This window comes from Coenobita brevimanus, chromosome 23 (genome assembly GCF_032717465.1).
Source record: "Coenobita brevimanus isolate Jiangsu-jjx chromosome 23, ASM3271746v2, whole genome shotgun sequence".
Classification (NCBI taxonomy): Eukaryota; Metazoa; Arthropoda; class Malacostraca; order Decapoda; family Coenobitidae; genus Coenobita; species Coenobita brevimanus.
In genome coordinates, this window is record NC_136976.1 from 52,857,367 (window position 1) to 52,874,678 (window position 17,312).

Here is a 17,312-nt window from a genome sequence, read left to right on the forward strand (position 1 = left end):
ATACTTTCACATATCATTCAAGCCTCCCAAATCCTGACTTACCACACTGAGGTAACCTTCTGCAAACATTTTATTTTTTATTGGAGGTGTATCACATTCACCTGCGAAGTAGTCTTTCCATTGACTGCCATATCAGGTTAAGAAAGGGATGCCAGATCCTTATTGTGTGCTTTGTATATACTGTACTGTACTTCATCCAATCAACTCAGTTCCTTGTTAGTTCCTTATTAACACCATGCCTTGTCACACTAATGTAACACATCCATCCACTGTTCTCATAGTTTGCCATGCCTCCTCCAATTTTCCTACTAAATCACATACACCCCTTTCACTACCTTGTCTACAATACATCCACTCTCTCCATGTAACTCTGCCATCTAAGGACTCGCCACTGTCCAGTTGCCAGCAGGCTACTTATTTCAAATCTTTCTCAAATTACATTGTTTCTTATCGTATGTACTCTATGGCCTCTATGCGTACCTCATTAATCCCATTTCCATTGCTGTTCCTCTTGACTTATTGCACACATGCCCTAGCAAATTCTCACACCCATACAATAATGTGGGCACTAACCTTCATGTACTCCTCTTACAACCTCCATTATCTGACCTCTGTTTTGTATCAAGGTCTTCATGGCACCAACCACCTTTCTTTCTGGTACCTCTCAACTTTTTACTTCCTTTGCATATTTACCTCTTTCTCTGTTACTACTCTGTGGTAATTCAGTGCATTCACCATTTCACTTCACTCTGTTCAGTAGTACATCACAGAGTCACCTCTTGTAACCCCTTAAATGAGGGCATCAGAATGGTGTGACATATGCTCAGGACGGGCAAAATCGGCGGTTGTGAGATGGTTGGGGGTTTGTGATGGGGTGGCAGTGTGGGGGGTGTGGGTGGAGGTGGGGGGTGGGAGATGATGGGTGGTTGTGGGGGGTAGGGGGTGGGGGGGTTGGGAGGTGATGGGAGGTGGTGGGAGGCATGGGGAATGGGGGGTGGGGGGCAGTGGGAGGGTGGGGATGGTGGTGTATGGTGTGTGGGTGGGGGGTGGGAGGAGGGGGTTAGGGGGCATGACTGCATATACAGACACCCATCTTTTTGACCCTATGCGGACACCCGTCTTTTAGGGGTTAACACCATACACTAACAATGTGTACTTTCAGACCACAGTGCATCTGTTGGATTCACAAAATTCTGACTCAGTCTGCAAAGCTCATGTTTAGTACAGGCAGATCCCAGTTTAACAATACAATCGGTTAAATAAAAACCCATTGCTTGGTGGGGTATCGTATATCGGGGCTGATTTAACATGTAAAGTATAGGGATGCATTTTTGAGCCTTGGGTGTCCCCCCGGCCAAGACCTAAACCTACCCAAATGAGTCCAGAAAAATGTTTAAAGCCAGTCTAAATGGCCTAACAGCTGTAAAAGAAGCTAACCTAAGCCTAACACCTGTCAGTAACTCACTAGCTCCAACACATGCAGCACCCATACCAGACATGATCACATTTATTTAGGCCAAAATTGACACAGAATAACACTCCACACACGATTAGTATCACTACCCTATTCACGGCACTGCTGGGACACAGTTATGACGCTCTATGATAGCAGCTTGCGTAATGTTGGTGATGCAACACAGTGCTGGGTAAGCGAGCGTGAAAGAGTTGCTCATCCAGAAACAACCAATGCGAGAAGAATGATATGGGTGCATGCGGGGTGAGCGATGGGTGGGGGATTGGTGCAGGGGGCTGCTTAAGTGTTTCTGCCCTTCCTGGCAGGCGGGCAGGCTCATCTGGCCACAGAAAAGCGCAGTTCAAACTTTTGGCCCATCACTCCCGGATGAAACATTGGAGGACCCATCATTAACTCAGCAGCTGCTGCATTAGGTTTCCTGGTCTACCTCCCCATGTGCAGAAAAAAAAAAAGAGAGGGAGGGAGAATCTCAACAATAATTTTTGCACATATGAAATGATAGAGTGCATGGAAAAGTACAGGAAAAACATATATGAGTTCATTGTTTACCTTAGTTCAGCTGTGGTAAAGTAATGAAGTTGCAACCCATGGACCAAGGGGTGATCGCGACGTTTAACCCGTCATGTCCAGACAAATTTCGCACCTCCGATACCCCCCAATCCCGAGCTATTTTTGAAAAAAAATTTTTTGGCTAAAACCTCTGTTTTTGGTGAGAAATATCGAAAATTCATAGAGAAATCGCTCACCTGAGGTTTAAAGTACTCGATACAGGTAGCAGTACCTCCTTACCTTACTGAGTTTTCTATCAGGCTGGCTCCAAAGAAAACGAGTTCTATGGGAGGGTAACTATTCCACACCACTCATGAACGGTATTTATTTATTTGGTACGAATTTATATGTAGCACTTATTTCAGTCTTTTCTGTTAAGTTAATGTTGCATCTCTGCCTTCATTTGTTTTGTTCTGTTTTTGTTTTGAGTTCTGGCAACGGTGGGCGCTGTATGGCGGCGGTTATGTAGAGCTGTCATATTAAAGAGGATAATGTGCTGCTGTGTCTTCTTGTTACCTCTGCTGACTATGAGCATATTCATCAAATGGTAGCAGAGCGTGGTTGGGTCAGCAGAGGTGATCTGTATATTTAAAGAAGACCGAGATACGACTGAGAAGATGAGTGGCCAAGCTGGGAAGTGTGTTCCACCTGTTTTTGGTGGGGACAAGAGTTATGAGAGGTGGAAAACCGAACTGGAAGCTTGGCAGATAGTGACAACTATACCTCCTAAGAAACAAGCTTTAAGTGTTGCCCTGTCCTTTCTGGAGGGCAGTGAGGTAAGGGACAGAGTTTTTAGTGAAGTTAATATCCAAGACTTGAATTGTGAAGATGGTATGACTAAACTGCTACAAAGTCTTGATAAGTGGTACATGAAGGATAAATTAACCAGTGCTTATGATTCTTGGTCTGAATTTGATACTTTCCGGATAAGTGAGAGCAGCAGCATAGAGGCCTACATAACTGAGTTTGAAAAACGGCACAAGAAACTATCAAAGCATGGCATTATCATTCCTAACTGTATCCTAGCATTTAAATTACTTGACTGTGCAGGCGTATCACATAGAGACAAGCAATTAGCTTTAACAGCAGTGGATTACAGTAAGCCAGATACTATGTTTCATCAAATGGTAGAAGCTCTCAGAAAATTCTTCGGGATTAAGTCTGTACCTGCATCGAGTGCTGCACAAGAAAGTTCCCAAGCTCATTCTGGCATCACCATAAAGACAGAGCCAGTGTATGTTGCTGAGGAAGTGAATTTTACGGACAAAGGGAGATACAAGAGGAATGGTAACAACACTGGCGAAGGAAACAACAACACCACAAGAGGACATAGACCTAGCTACAGGAATTTTGTGAGTGGAACTGAAAAGGGTACACGAAAGAACCCAGTGGACTCAAGAGGTAATGTTACACGATGTCATATATGTAGATCTGACTATCATTATGCAAATAAATGTACAAACAGAGAGAAAAAGGTATATGAAGCAAAGGTAGAGTCACTTCCTGAATGTGGACCTAAAGACGAGGATGAAGTGTACCTAACATGTGGAAGTGGGTCCTGTGATGAAATGAGAAATTTAGTTGGTGACACCTTCAACTGTGCTGTATTGGATTCTGCATGTTCATCTACTGTTTGTGGGGTGGATTGGCTACAGAGTTACTTAGATTCACTGCCTGATGACAAACGTATGAAAGTTCATGAAGAAAATAGTGGAGCTACCTTTAAATTTGGTGATGGTGTAGTTGTTCCCTCTTTAAAGAAGGTTACATTTCCATGTGTTTTGGCAGGTTTCCATTGTAAAATTAAATCTGATGTAGTAGAATGTGACATACCTCTCCTATTTGGTAAGTCATCAATGAAAAGAGCTAAAGTTAAGTTAGATGTTGAAAATGACTGTGCAGTTGTGCTAGGTAAGAGCATTAAGTTACAATGTACTGTCTCGGGTCATTATTGTATTCCAATCACAGAGAACAATTCCAGTGATGTAAAGCAAGTCATGTTCACTGTAGGTTCAGATAAGAAAGAAAAAAAGAAGTATGTGTTGAAGTTGCACAAACAGTTTGCCTATCCCTCTGTAAAACGTCTAAGTCAGTTATTGAAGGAAGCTGGGGTACAGGATACAGACTATTTCAGATTAGTGAAGGAAATAACTGATGATTGCAATATTTGTAGGAAGTATAAGAAAACCCCTTCTAGGCCTGTGGTGAGTTTACCTTTAGCCAGAGATTTTAATGAGGTTGTGGCCATAGATTTAAAAGAGTGGAAGAAAGGGGAGGTATACTTCTTGCACCTTGTTGATGTTGCCACACGATACAGTAGGTCTGTAATTATATATGATAAGAGGAGGAAGACGATCATTGATAAAGTTGTAGAAATGTGGATAGGAACTGGTATAGGTTCACCAGACAAATTTTTGGCTGATAATGGAGGAGAATTTGCCAATGAGGAGTTTTCTGACATGTGTGAGAACTTAAATATTAGAGTGATGCACACAGCTGCAGAGAGTCCATTTAGCAATGGACTCTGTGAGAGGAACCATGCAGTAATTGATGAGATGGTGAGGAAAATAATAGCTGATCAACCCACATGTCCTCTACACATAGCACTTGCTTGGGCTGTAAATGCTAAAAATTGTTTGCAGATGGTGGGGGGTTACAGTCCGTATCAATTGGTTTTTGGCAGAAACCCTAAGCTCCCTAATGTCATGAATGATTCATTACCAGCTCTGGAAGGCACAACAATAAGTGAAACACTTGGTAAGCACCTGAATGCTCTTCATACAAGTCGCCAGGCATTTATAAGGGCTGAGACTTCAGAAAGAATAAGACGTGCATTGAGGCATCAGGTTAGGCCTGTTGGAAGGACCTTCCAGAATGGAGAGCTTGTGTATTTCAAAAGAGAGAGTGATAATGAATGGAAGGGACCTGGTACAGTAATAGGTCAGGAAGGTAAAACTGTCATCATTAAACATGGAAGTTATATTGTAAAGGTACATGTAACAAGAGTTACGGAAATGAAGTATGACATGAGCACTGATATTGAGAATGGTAAAGAGAGGCTTTTAGGTGAAGTAAGAAGTAGGTCAAATAATGATGATGTTTGTACCTTAAATAATAATGTCATTGGAACTGTTCATGACGTAGATGACGATGAAGCTGATCAGAGCACCTCAGATGATAATGAGATCATAGAGGACATACACAGGAAAGACACTGAACAGGATTCTCTCTCAATTAAATCTGTTAGCATTCCGAAGGTAGGACAGAGAGTGAGGTACAGACCTGTTGACTCTGATGAATGGAGAGTAGCTACTATTTTAAGTCGTGCGGGTAAGGCAACAGGAATGTACAAAAACTGGTTCAATATTCAGGATGATGGTTGTGCGCCTAAGTCAATAGACTGGGCTTTAGGGGTGAAACAGTGGCAGGAGGAATCCTCCATTCCACCACAAGAGAAGGATAATGAACCATTGACTCTAGACACCAATGAAGTATTCCTATCTGATGCTATGCAAAGTGATGTTGATGTGCTAAGAGCAAAACAAAGAGAGTTAGAGAACTGGCAAAAATTTAAAGTGTATGAGGAAGTACCAGACAGAGGTGAACAATCATTGTCTGTGAGGTGGGTGTGTACTGAGAAAAATGTAAATGGTAAACAACAGGTAAAAGCTAGACTTGTGGCACGTGGATTTGAGGAATCCCACCACGTTAGGACAGATTCCCCCACTGGAGGCAAAGAGATTTTGAGAATATTTTTGTCACTTATGGCTTCTATGAACTGGAAATGTAACTCCATTGATATCAAAGCTGCTTTTCTCCAAGGAGATAATTTTGAAAGAGAGGTATTTTTGAGGCCACCAAAAGAAGCTGTTTGTTCTGAGAAGGTTCTGTGGAAGCTCAACAAATGTGTTTATGGATTGAATGATGCAGCAAGGGTATGGTATTTCACAGTCAAAACATTACTCATAAAACTGGGATGTACTCAACTGAAGGCAGATCCAGCTGGATTTTATTGGTATCATGAAGGTGAACTGTCAGGTGTTTTTCTAATGCATGTAGATGATTTTATATGGGGTGGAACTGAAGTGTTCAGAGATCATGTAATTGCCAAGATTAAGTCAGAGTTTCAGGTAGGAATGGAAACATCTGGTGTTTTCAAATATATTGGTCTAGAAGTGAAACAAGATGATAGTGGAATAACCTTGAGTCAAAATGAGTATCTTAAGAATGTAAAACCTATACCTGTCAATGTCACTCGAGGCTGTAATAAGATGGAATATTGTAATGCAATAGAGCAGGAAAATCTTAGAAGTCTAGTTGGTCAGATTGGATTGTTGAGTACAAATACTAGACCTGATGTGAGTTATGATGTGCTTGACATGAGTTGTGTTCTGAACCATCCCAAGGTAGATAATGTGATCCAAGCCAACAAGTGTTTGAGAAAAACAGAAATGGTGGACTGTAGTTTAAAGTTTTCTCACTTAGGAGATTTGAACAAGATCAAGCTGGTAGCCTTTAGTGATGCATCCCATGCTAGTTTGCCTGATGGATATTCAAGTGCTGAAGGGTTCATAATATTTCTTGTTGGAGAAGATGGTAAAAGTTGTCCACTTGCATGGGAGGCAAAGAAAATAAGAAGAGTAGTTAAAAGCACTTTGGCTGCTGAAACCCTTGCTGCATCAGATGCTGTATATATGTGCTATTATTTGGGAAGTGTCCTGTCTGAAATCCTGTTTCATGAACATGAAAAGAATGTAATTCCTATTTGTTGCTATGTGGATAATCATTCTTTGGTTGAAAATGTTCACTACATGAAAAATGTAAGTGAAAAGAGATTGAGAATAGATTTAGCCACACTAAAACAGCTAATACAGGAAGGTTGTTTAAAGATGATTCGGGTTAGATCAGAATTGCAATTGTCTGATTGCCTTACAAAGAAAGGAGTGAATACTTTCAAATTGTTAAACATTTTGCAAAAGGGAGATCTTACTGACATAGGTATGTAACTAAAGTTTGTATCTTTTTGGAAAAGTTATTATTTTTTTTTTTTTTAAGAAAGAAACGAGGGAATTCTGTTAAATTATTGTTGTATTTTTTTTTTTTTTTTTTTTTTTTTTTTTTTTAAAGAAAGAAGAGAGGGAATTCTGTTAAGTTAATGTCGCATCTCTGCCTTCATTTGTTTTGTTTTGTTTTTGTTTTGAGTTCTGGCAACGGTGGGCGCTGTATGGCAGCGGTTATGTAGAGCTGTCATATTAAAGAGGATAATGTGCTGCTGTGTCACCTTGTTACCTCTGCTGACTATGAGCATATTCATCATTTTATGTGCCTTATTGGTGTGATTTGGGTCTTACATAGGTGCTATGCATGTCCAGAGGGAGTTGTATAGGTGTTTCTCTGAGTTAGGGTCCATAAGTACAAGTCCATAAGCTGGGGCCCAATATCCGGACAGGGCCACTATCCGGACCTGCCTATGGATCTATTACGTCGGATATTGGAGGGATTACTGTATATATATATATATATATATATATATATATATATATATATATATACACACAGTAATCCCCATACTATCCGAACACCCCACTTACCGGACATTGTGGGCCTAGACCTTCGGAACCCAAAAGCCCAAAAAAAAAAAAAAAAATCCCACCAAAATCCGAATTTTTTCCCCACCCATAATTTGAAATTGCCACGCGGTGCCAAACAGCTGGTTTACACCATGGCCCCATCACCCCTTCTTTCCTCCCCCCTCCCCCACCCCCTGTCAGGGTTGCCATTTGGTATTTTTCATTACCAAATGTGGGTCAATTTGGTAATGAAAAATTCGTTTGGTAATGAATCAGAATAATGCATTACCAAATGGATTTTTCACATGTATGAGGGTACACAGGTTGGAGATGGTGGATTGTTTGCTCTCTCTGATTAATCTGCTATCCTACATAGTGTGAAAATAATCAGCATGCTGTTAATTATAAGGAGAGTGATTACATGTATTTCCACTTGTATATATAATTAATGAAGAATAAATGCTAGCTTTACAAGTTTGGTAATGAAAAGTTAAATTTAGTAATGAAAATGAGGAGTTTGGTAATGTGGCCATTGCGATCTGGCAACTCTGTTTCCCCGTCATCAACATTTACTGCCTAACTTCGATTGTAAGTAGATGCTTATCACAATGGAAGCCACACGTGCTTGTTTTTTGTGAATAAACTGCAATACTTTGCAACTAGACCACCCGGGAATTTACTGTGTTGTGCATTGTCACGGAATTAGAACTTAGAGTGCAAAGGATCAGCTGCGGAGTGCAAATTGGCAGTTGAAACTGACGGTTGAAACTGGCATGGTGCAGTTATGAACAATGTGCAGTGTTAAACAATTATAACTCACAGTGCAAAGAATTAAAGTGCAGCACAACACTGGATTACTGTACGTGCTTCAAGAGCATTTTAACCACTGCCAAATCCTTAGAGAAGGCGGCCACAGATGTGCTGTAATTACCCTGGTTGAGGTACAGTCACTTCTAATTCCTCATTCTTTGGTTCCTTTTCATTTATTTCATGCTTTATGTCAAAGTAAAAGATAAAATACAATCCATTATGGACAAGTGAATCACCTATCCACAAGAGAAGGTTATTTGTGAAGCACTAAACAAGAAAAGCCATCCTTGCTGAATTAAACCCGACCTTGCCTAGCGTATGTTGACTCAATCCTTTGGCTGCACTATAGTGATCTTGTATTGTGGCAGTACTAGAGCATAGTATAAGATTGCTGTAGTGCAGCCGAAGGATTGAGTTGGTGTGCGTTGGGCAGGGTTGGTAATTCAGCAAGGATGGCTTTTCAGTGGAGAGGCTTTAGTTTGGCTAAGGCTTTGGTAAAGTAAGATATCTCAGGCTCTGCTGAATTGGATAGTTAGGTAAATAGGTAGGTACGTTAGGTTAGGTTAAGGTGTCGGATTTGTTAGATTAGAGTAGGTTAGGCTAGGGTATGTTAGATTTGTTTGATAGGTTAAAATAGAATAGAATGGTTAATTAAACCAGTCATTGAGATCATTATGGTTAAGTTGATTAAGTATAAGTTGTGTGATGTTATGGTCGTAAGAAGCTACTGTTTGAAGCCAGAGGTTAATGTACAAGGTATGTGTCTAGTCTTGTGTGCTGGAGTGGGTTATATAGTAGGTTTTTGAGAGAGAGAGAGCGAGAGAGAGAGAGAACCATATTTAATATAACATTCTCTTTCAGTATTTCCAGATATAGCTCTTCTTCATCTACCTTTCCCTATTCAGTTTATATCTTAGCATTTACTACTCTCAGATTGTGTTTTGTTGGCTGTGTTCAATTTAGTATTAAGTGAAGGTGTCTGGAGTTAGTACTCGGATGGGTGACTGCCTGGGAACACCAGATGCTGTTGGCATAACGTTCTCCCTACGTCTCAAGTGGGGTTGGTGGAGGATTAGTGCCCCTCCCTGTAAAACAATTAACTCTCAGCCCTTGGCCACCCCGTTTGGGATACATGGTGTCTGGCAATGAATGAATGAATGAATGTCCATTATTGGTGTGAATAGGGTCGTAAAGAGGTTTAAATAGGTGCTATGCATGTCTGGTAGGGAGTTATTTAGGTGGCTTTCAAAGTTAGGCTGAGTTAGGGTCCTTAACCCTTTAACCGCGGGCATTGTTTTGCCCTGACTGTCCTCTCCCGCGGGGGTTTCAGCCAAATTTAAACAAACCTTTAAACCTTAATAACTCTGCACAGAATAAAGCTAGAGAAAAAAATAAGGTACCATTAGAAAGTACTAACCTTCAGCTTTCCATTAATGTAGGTTTCATGACTTTGTTGACTTTCACAGGATGGGCAGTGCCGTTAGAAGTGAGGGGTGTAAAATCACTATTTTACGCCCCACACACCAGTACCAAATGCCAACCACTCTCTGATAATAATACTATAAACATATATGAACACTGCACATACGATAAACACCCACTCCGTGTTCACTGAGGTAGGTAAAAGGCACTGTAATTGCCCGCACTTCACTGCGGCATCACACGCTCACTGACGTTTGGTTAGCGGCGATGTTTTCATTATTTCTAACTTCTAATACTATTTTACATATAATCTGGGCAATATACATTATATTTACGCTGCACTTATTACTATATTGCGTCACTGTCGCATCACAGAATTACACAAGTGCCGCAAATTCTCTTATTACAATATCACTTATTATACTGGCCAATATTTACATTGTTTTCTAGGCAAAATATCCCTTATTACTACATTATCCATTATACAATTATTGGTAAAGCACGTCACTGTCGCATCACTGTATATCACTGTCACTTTCAGTATTTACTCAGAGAGTGGTACTCGGCAAAGCACGGAGTCACACAGAGAGCGACTTGGCATTCCTGGCACTGGTGTGTGCTCATTTTTCTTGTCCGAGGCCTCCGTGTGGTGTTATGACATACTCTGCAGCGGCCCTGTGACAACCTGCCGCCTGCGGTAAGAGGCAATTTCACAAGCTGGTGCCGGCTCATGTAATTGTGGCACTCAAGATGGTCAGGTTGTGTGTCAGAGTGTCGCCTCGGGATCAATGCCGTCACCTGACCAAATCGTGCAAGCAGCTGCTGCATGACAGTCTTGGAGAACTGTCTCAGGGATGGTTGCCTTATGCCCCCGACTTGTGTCTTGTAGAGGAGGAAGGCGTTGAGCATGCACATATCGAGCATGTGCAGGCAAGCCTTCCTGTACCATCAGGTGTTTCTCCTGAGACAGTCTATTTCGCCAGTCATCATATCAGACTTATCAACAAGTCTCATGTTGACATTGTAGTCAATGACAGCATCGGGCTTCATGATTGGCTCTCCCGTCCTGTAGCTGACCTTCCCAGTTCTCTGCAGTTCCCCCTTGTGGATGGTGCTGATCATATTCACGACCTTCTTGTCATGCCACCTGATCGCCAGAAGCTTGTCTGACTTCTTCAGGTGCACATCTCCCTTGGATGAGGATGATGCTTCTGGGAAACTTGGCCACTCTTTCCTGTAGCTCCGTACAGTGCCAACAGTGCCAATGCCGTGTTCAGCCAGGTATTTGGAGAGTTTCGGTGCTGTGTAATAATTGTCTGTGTACAGCACATGATTCCAACCAATATACCTCTCCATCAGCACTTTTACAACGTAGCCAGAGAAGCCAAGGGGGTCTTTCCTGTCCACGTCCATTGTGCTTGCAGAGTAGATCACGAAATCAAGGATATATCCCGTCTCACAGTCACACAGCACAAAGAACTTTATCCCAAAGCGGTGGCGTTTGCTGGGGATGTACTGCATGAATTTGAGACGTCCTGTGAACAATACCAGGGATTCATCTATGATGACTTTTTGCATAGGACGGAAAAATCGCATAAATCAATCCCAAATCCTGTTGAGAAAATCCCTCACTTTCCACAAAGGGTCAGTTTGGGACGGGTTTCCATTGTCAGCGAAGTGCAGGTATCCTAGCAGCTGTCGGAACCGATCTCGTGACATATACTTCCCGAATATTGGGATAGAAGTAATGCCATCCACCAGCCAGTACTCCTCCAACTCATGTCTCTTGATATGGGGCATCAAGAACATAAGTGCAAAGAACACATACAGCTCTCTGATCCTGACAGGCAACCACGACACTTGCTTTGGTGAGCCAATAGGTCCCAGCCCTTCTGCTGCACACTGAGCTGCATACCTATTGGTCTCATCGTTGACAAACTGCACGATTTCGTCATCCATGAAGGCCAGGAAGTAGTCAACAAAGTCATCTCCTTCGTTGCATGGAAAGGCAGGCTGTATTCCCGCATTTGTCATGTCAAACGGCGGATTGTGTGGCTGAAAATCAGCACCGTCAGACCAAACAAATGCATCCACTTTCCCGGTGTGTGGTTCAGTGGAAGTGGCAGGTCGCATTGCACTCGTTTCCCCGTGAGAAGGAGCTGAGGTGGAGGCAATGGGTGAGGCAGGAGGCGAGCGGGAGGGGGGAGAGTGGGGGGGTGTCGAGGGTGAGGGAGCTGGGCGGGGGGCAGGCGGGGGGGTTACTGACCTGGTGTGTGGTGAAATCTGACCCTTTCTTCCCCGCTTATCACCTCGCTTACCACCCAGCTTTGCCGTCCAACTGCCACGCATCCCCTTTGTTGTAGGCCAGCCTGCCCTGCTTACCCTGCCTGCACGGCCTGCCTTCCCTCGCTGTGCAGGCTCTGGGAATTCATATTCCTCAGATGATGTAGACTGAGGAGAGGGCACGGCAGAAGATGAAGAAGATGTGAGGGCAATAGGGCTAGGGGAATGGGAAAGTGGTGGGAAATGCTTGCTAGGGCCTGGTGTAGGAGACGTAAGTTTACGCTTCACTCCCTTCCCATGTGCAACACCAATTTTCCCCATAGGCGCCTTCCCTTTCCCAGAGTAAGTGGGGGGGAAGCTACACGTTCACTTTCATCACTGTCACTGTCAATGCTAAAGGGTTCACCACCAATCACTGCAAAATCGTCACTACTTGCTGTAAGTGTATCACTCTCACTGCCACAATCCAGAGTAGTACTTACAGTTTTATCCAGCTCTGTCCTAATTTCTGGAGTGCTCAACCCCTTCTGCCTCGCCGTTGGCAGTTCCTTCCTCGGTGTAGAGGTCGAAGGCACACTAGCACTAATAATTTCCGAGGAGGAAGCGAGCGACGATGAGTCGGGACGGAGCGCCATTATCACGCACAGAGCTGGACAGATACTGAGTGATGCGTGTCAGGGCGGGGGGGGGGGGGATGGCTGGCGTGAAAGAACTCGACAGCTACTCTTGCGTGAAACAAATTGCGCACAGGAAAAATGCGCGGTGTTCAAAATATTCACGAACATTCCAGAATGACACCCGCGGTTTGGTCCAGTTTTGTCGATGTAATTCTGGAATGACACCTGCGGTTAAAGGGTTAAGTACCAGTCCAGGAGCCAGGGGCTCACTTTCCGGACAGGACCACTTTCCGGACATGCCTTTGGCATGTCCGGAAAGTAATCGAGCTCGATTACGTCGGATAATAGAGGGATTACTGTATATATATTTATATATATATATATATATATATATATATATATACACACACACAGTCGAGTTGCCTAAGGCACAGCTAGTTGGTTCCGGACCGCACCTGTGCCATAGAAAACCGTGCCATACAAATTACTAAACCAATGGGGAAAATGGAATTTGGTTCTGGATGTTCGCCCAAAGTCCTCCACTTTTCCCCACTTAACACATGCACACAATCAAGCAATCAATCCATGCATGTATTACATGTAACAATAGGCACAAAAAACAGGAGGGTGATCAGCCTTGTGTCTACTTGGGTAATACCACGCCCTGAAGATCGAGCAAAAAAAAGCTTGCCCAAGTAGACACAGATCAGCTGACTGACCAAAACATTAAAGATGGCAGAGGCTGCCTGGTCAAGCACTGATTGAAGAAGTTTATTTGATAAAGTTTGTATGCACAAGCATCAACACAACTCACATTTAACACCTTAATAATGATTCTTATATACATGATGGGGATGATGGGAGGCATTATACTTCGTCTTAGCTAAGAGATACGTCGTTCATCACTAACCCGTTCATAGCGGTTTTACGAACAAACCTATAACAAGTCACAATACCCAAAGAATCTTTAATGTTTCATTACTTAACACAGTGAATTTGGTAAAATTTAACTTCCTCATAAGAGAGAAAAAAGTCCGCAGTTGGAACACTTGTAATATGGAGCTGAAGTGGTCGCCATCTTCTTTGTTTACAAAGAGGGGAGCGCATTGCCAGGGGAATTTGCCTGCATGTTTCAAACTTTGCTGCGCCTACGCCATAGGTAGTTTCTATGCGTGCTTCATTTTGGGGGGATTGGCAGCTTGCCATGTTTTAGAAAATCATGACATAGAAGTCCGCGCCATAGGTGTCTTGACTGTATATATATACATATACTGAACATCTACCGTGGAAGGTGTGTGAAGAATATTTACAGAAGAAATATGTGCAGTATGTGATGTGGTGTGTGGAAGGAAGAGAAGATGGAGGGGGGTGCAAGGAACAGCGTGGTGGACTGAAGAGGTGAAACGGGCTCTGGCACAAAAGAAGAAAGCATACAATGAATGGATGAGAAATAGGGGCGTGGAAGAGGTTGAGAGGCGGAAGAGAGAGTTATATGTAGAAAGAAAGAGAGAGGTGAAAAGATTAGTAAGAGAGAGTAAGAAGAGAGTGGATGAGGAATTTGGAAGGAATTTGAGTGTAAAGTGGAGGGACTGTAAGAAAATGTTCTGGAGAGAGGTGAAAAGAGTAAGACAGGGTGGAAGTGAAGTTAGCAGGGGAGTGAAAGATAAAAATGGTAGATTACTAGTGGAGAAGGGAGAAAAAGTGAGCAGATGGAGAGAACACTTTAAGGAATTGTTGATCGTGGAGGATGGAAGTAATGCGAGTATAAGTGGCTGGGGAATGGCTGGGAGAAGGAGGGAGGTGAGAAGACAGGAAGAAATCAGTAGGATAGAAGTTGTGGAAGCAATGAAGAAAGTTAAGTCGGAGAAAGCCCCAGGAATTGATGGAGTGTGTGGTGAAATGCTGAAGCATGGGGGAGAGATAGTAGTAGAATGGATGTGGAAGATGTGCAGATTGGCCTGGGAGGAAGGTAGAGTCCTGGAGGATTGGAAGCCAGGTATAATTATTCCCTTGTACAAAGGAAAAGGGGAAAAAGAAGTGTGTGGTAATCATAGGGGCATTTGTCTTCTTAGTTTAATAGGAAAAGTGTATGGTAGGATACTTATTGACAGAGTTAGGGAAAGAACAGAGAAATTAGTTGGAGAAGAACAGGGAGGCTTTAGGAAGGGAAGAGGTTGTGTAGATCAGATATTCATTCTCAGATCTTTAGTGGAAAAGTTTCTAGAGAAGGGAAAGAAGTTGTATGCGGCTTTCATGGATTTGGAGAAAGCATATGACAGGGTGGATAGACTAGGATTGTGGAAGTGTTAAGAATATATGGAGTAGATGGGAAGTTGTTGAATGCTGTGAAGAGTATGTACGATGGTGCGAAGGCTGCAGTGCGTGTGGATGATGAACTAAGTGAATTTTTCTCTTTGAAAGTTGGGTTGAAACAGGGATGTGTCATGTCTCCATGGTTGTTCAATCTGTACATGGATGGGGTAATAAAAGAGGTACAAGGTAGGGTAGTGGATGTTGGAGTGGCCCTGGTGGGAGAGGATAGTGTTTGGAAACTCCCTGTACTGTTGTTTGCAGATGATACTGTGTTGTTGAGTGAAGACGAAGGGGAGCTGCAAGGCTTGGTGGATGAGTTTGAGAGAGTGTGTAAGAAACGGAATCTAAAGGTGAATGTAGGGAAGAGTAAAGTGATGGTCTTTGAGAGAGGTGAAGTCAGTGAATGTGCAGCGAGGTTGGATGGTGAGGAATTGGAAAATGTGAGTACGTTTAAGTATTTGGGTAGTGTGATGAGTAAGGATGGAGGTTTGGAGGGTGAAGTGCTTGAAAGGGTACAGCAGGGAAGAAAGGTTGCTGGTTCTTTAAAAGCAGTGATAAGAAACAGGGAAGTGAGCATGGAAGTGAAAAAGTTACTACATGACAGTATCGTGATACCAACTCTAACGTATGGAAGTGAAGCTTGGACGTTGTTGGAAGGACACAAGTCAAGAGTGAGAGCAGTGGAAATGAGTTATTTAAGAGGAGCCTGTGGAGTCACATGGAGAGACAGGCTGACGAATGAGGATATAAAGGAGCGTTGTGGTGTTGATGTGGATGTGATAGGAAGCGTTATGAGGAACACACTGAGGTGGTTTGGCCATGTGGAGAGGATGGAGGGTGAAAGACTGACAAAGAGAGTGTATGTGAGTGAGGTGGAGGGGGAAAGAGGGAGGGGGAGGCCGAGGATGAGATGGAGGGATGGGGTGGAGAGGTATATGAGAGAGGGGTGTGTGAGTTGGGAGCAGGGGAGTGAAATGGCGGGGGACAGGGCAACTTGGAGGCGATTTGTTTGTGGCCACCCCAAACGGGATTGAGGCATCTGGCAATAGATAGATAGATATATATATATATATATATATCCATCCATCCATCCATCCATCCATCAGTCATCCAGTCCTGCATTGCCCCATGAGGAACGTAGGAGCCTGGGGCTAGGCAGTTGGTCCCGACATTTAAAATGAGAGTGACCAGCCTCACTTATCCCTGAGTGGCATTACGTGAGCAATCAACCCCAACCATCCCTTGGATATAAACCTTCACCGGCTCAATCCGTTTGGAGTGCAATAATTACCCACTAAACCACCAGGCGCCAAAATTTAGTTATATGGTTACCACCCAGTGTAGTATATGGTTTCCTGGTGTTCAGGAAACCATTTGGCTTGTCACTTAGTGTAGAGTCACCCACAGGCAGAAGGAAGAGGAAAGAATGAAGGAAAGACAGAAGAGGGAGTGTAAAGTCACCCGCAGGCAGTGTATATATATATATATATATATACATACATACATACATTATATCTATCTATCTATCTATATATCCTGTATATCTATCTATATCATAGATCTCTATCTATCTATCTGTCTGTCTGTCTATATAAGATATATAAATACTGTCTGTTTGTTGTCAGTTTTGTGATTTGACTGCTGGCACCATTTGATGATTTCCTGCAAGTGTGGGGGAGGGGAGTTGTGTATGAATGAACTGTGTTCTGTGAGGCAAGCAGTCTTCAGTGCAAGGCTTGGGTAGTAGTGTCCTGTGTTGCTTTGTGGAATTAGGTGCTTATCTGTTAAGTATGAGCTTGTTAAATTGTCTGTTCCTTTAGATGATGGTGATTGGTGTGATGCTTATTGTTGCTGTTTCTTTGGTGAATTTTGTAGGGTCTGCTTTCTTGTCTTCTGTATAACTGATAAGTGATTGTTGTGGTTTGAAGTGTATTGTGGTGGTGATTGTGGGGAGGTGATCTGAAGGGAGTTTGGGTTCCATCTGCCAGGTGGGTCTGTTTAAAAGTATGCATGAACAGAATATGATGTCTGGGGAGGAGGGAGAGTGGAGTTCTTAGTGTGGGATGTAGGTGTATTATGAGGTGTCATTGATATTGAATGTGTTGCTGAATGGTGTTGCACTATTGAGACCTCATCAATTGTCTTGATTATTTTCATTTTAACATTGTATTCCCAAGCACTGATAGAATTAAGTGTTTGTATTAGGGGAAGAAGCTGAAGATTGTATTATGCTGGTAAGACTTGAGAGGTGCAGGGACTGTAAATATTAAAAAT

General features: G+C 42.8%; 1 protein-coding gene across 2 annotated transcripts in view; it reads left to right on the top strand.

Annotated features, from left to right (window-relative positions):
• Galphai (G protein alpha i subunit) overlaps positions 1–17,312 on the top strand; it is a 307,080-nt gene that overhangs the window by 262,676 nt on the left and 27,092 nt on the right. The window lies entirely within an intron of this gene.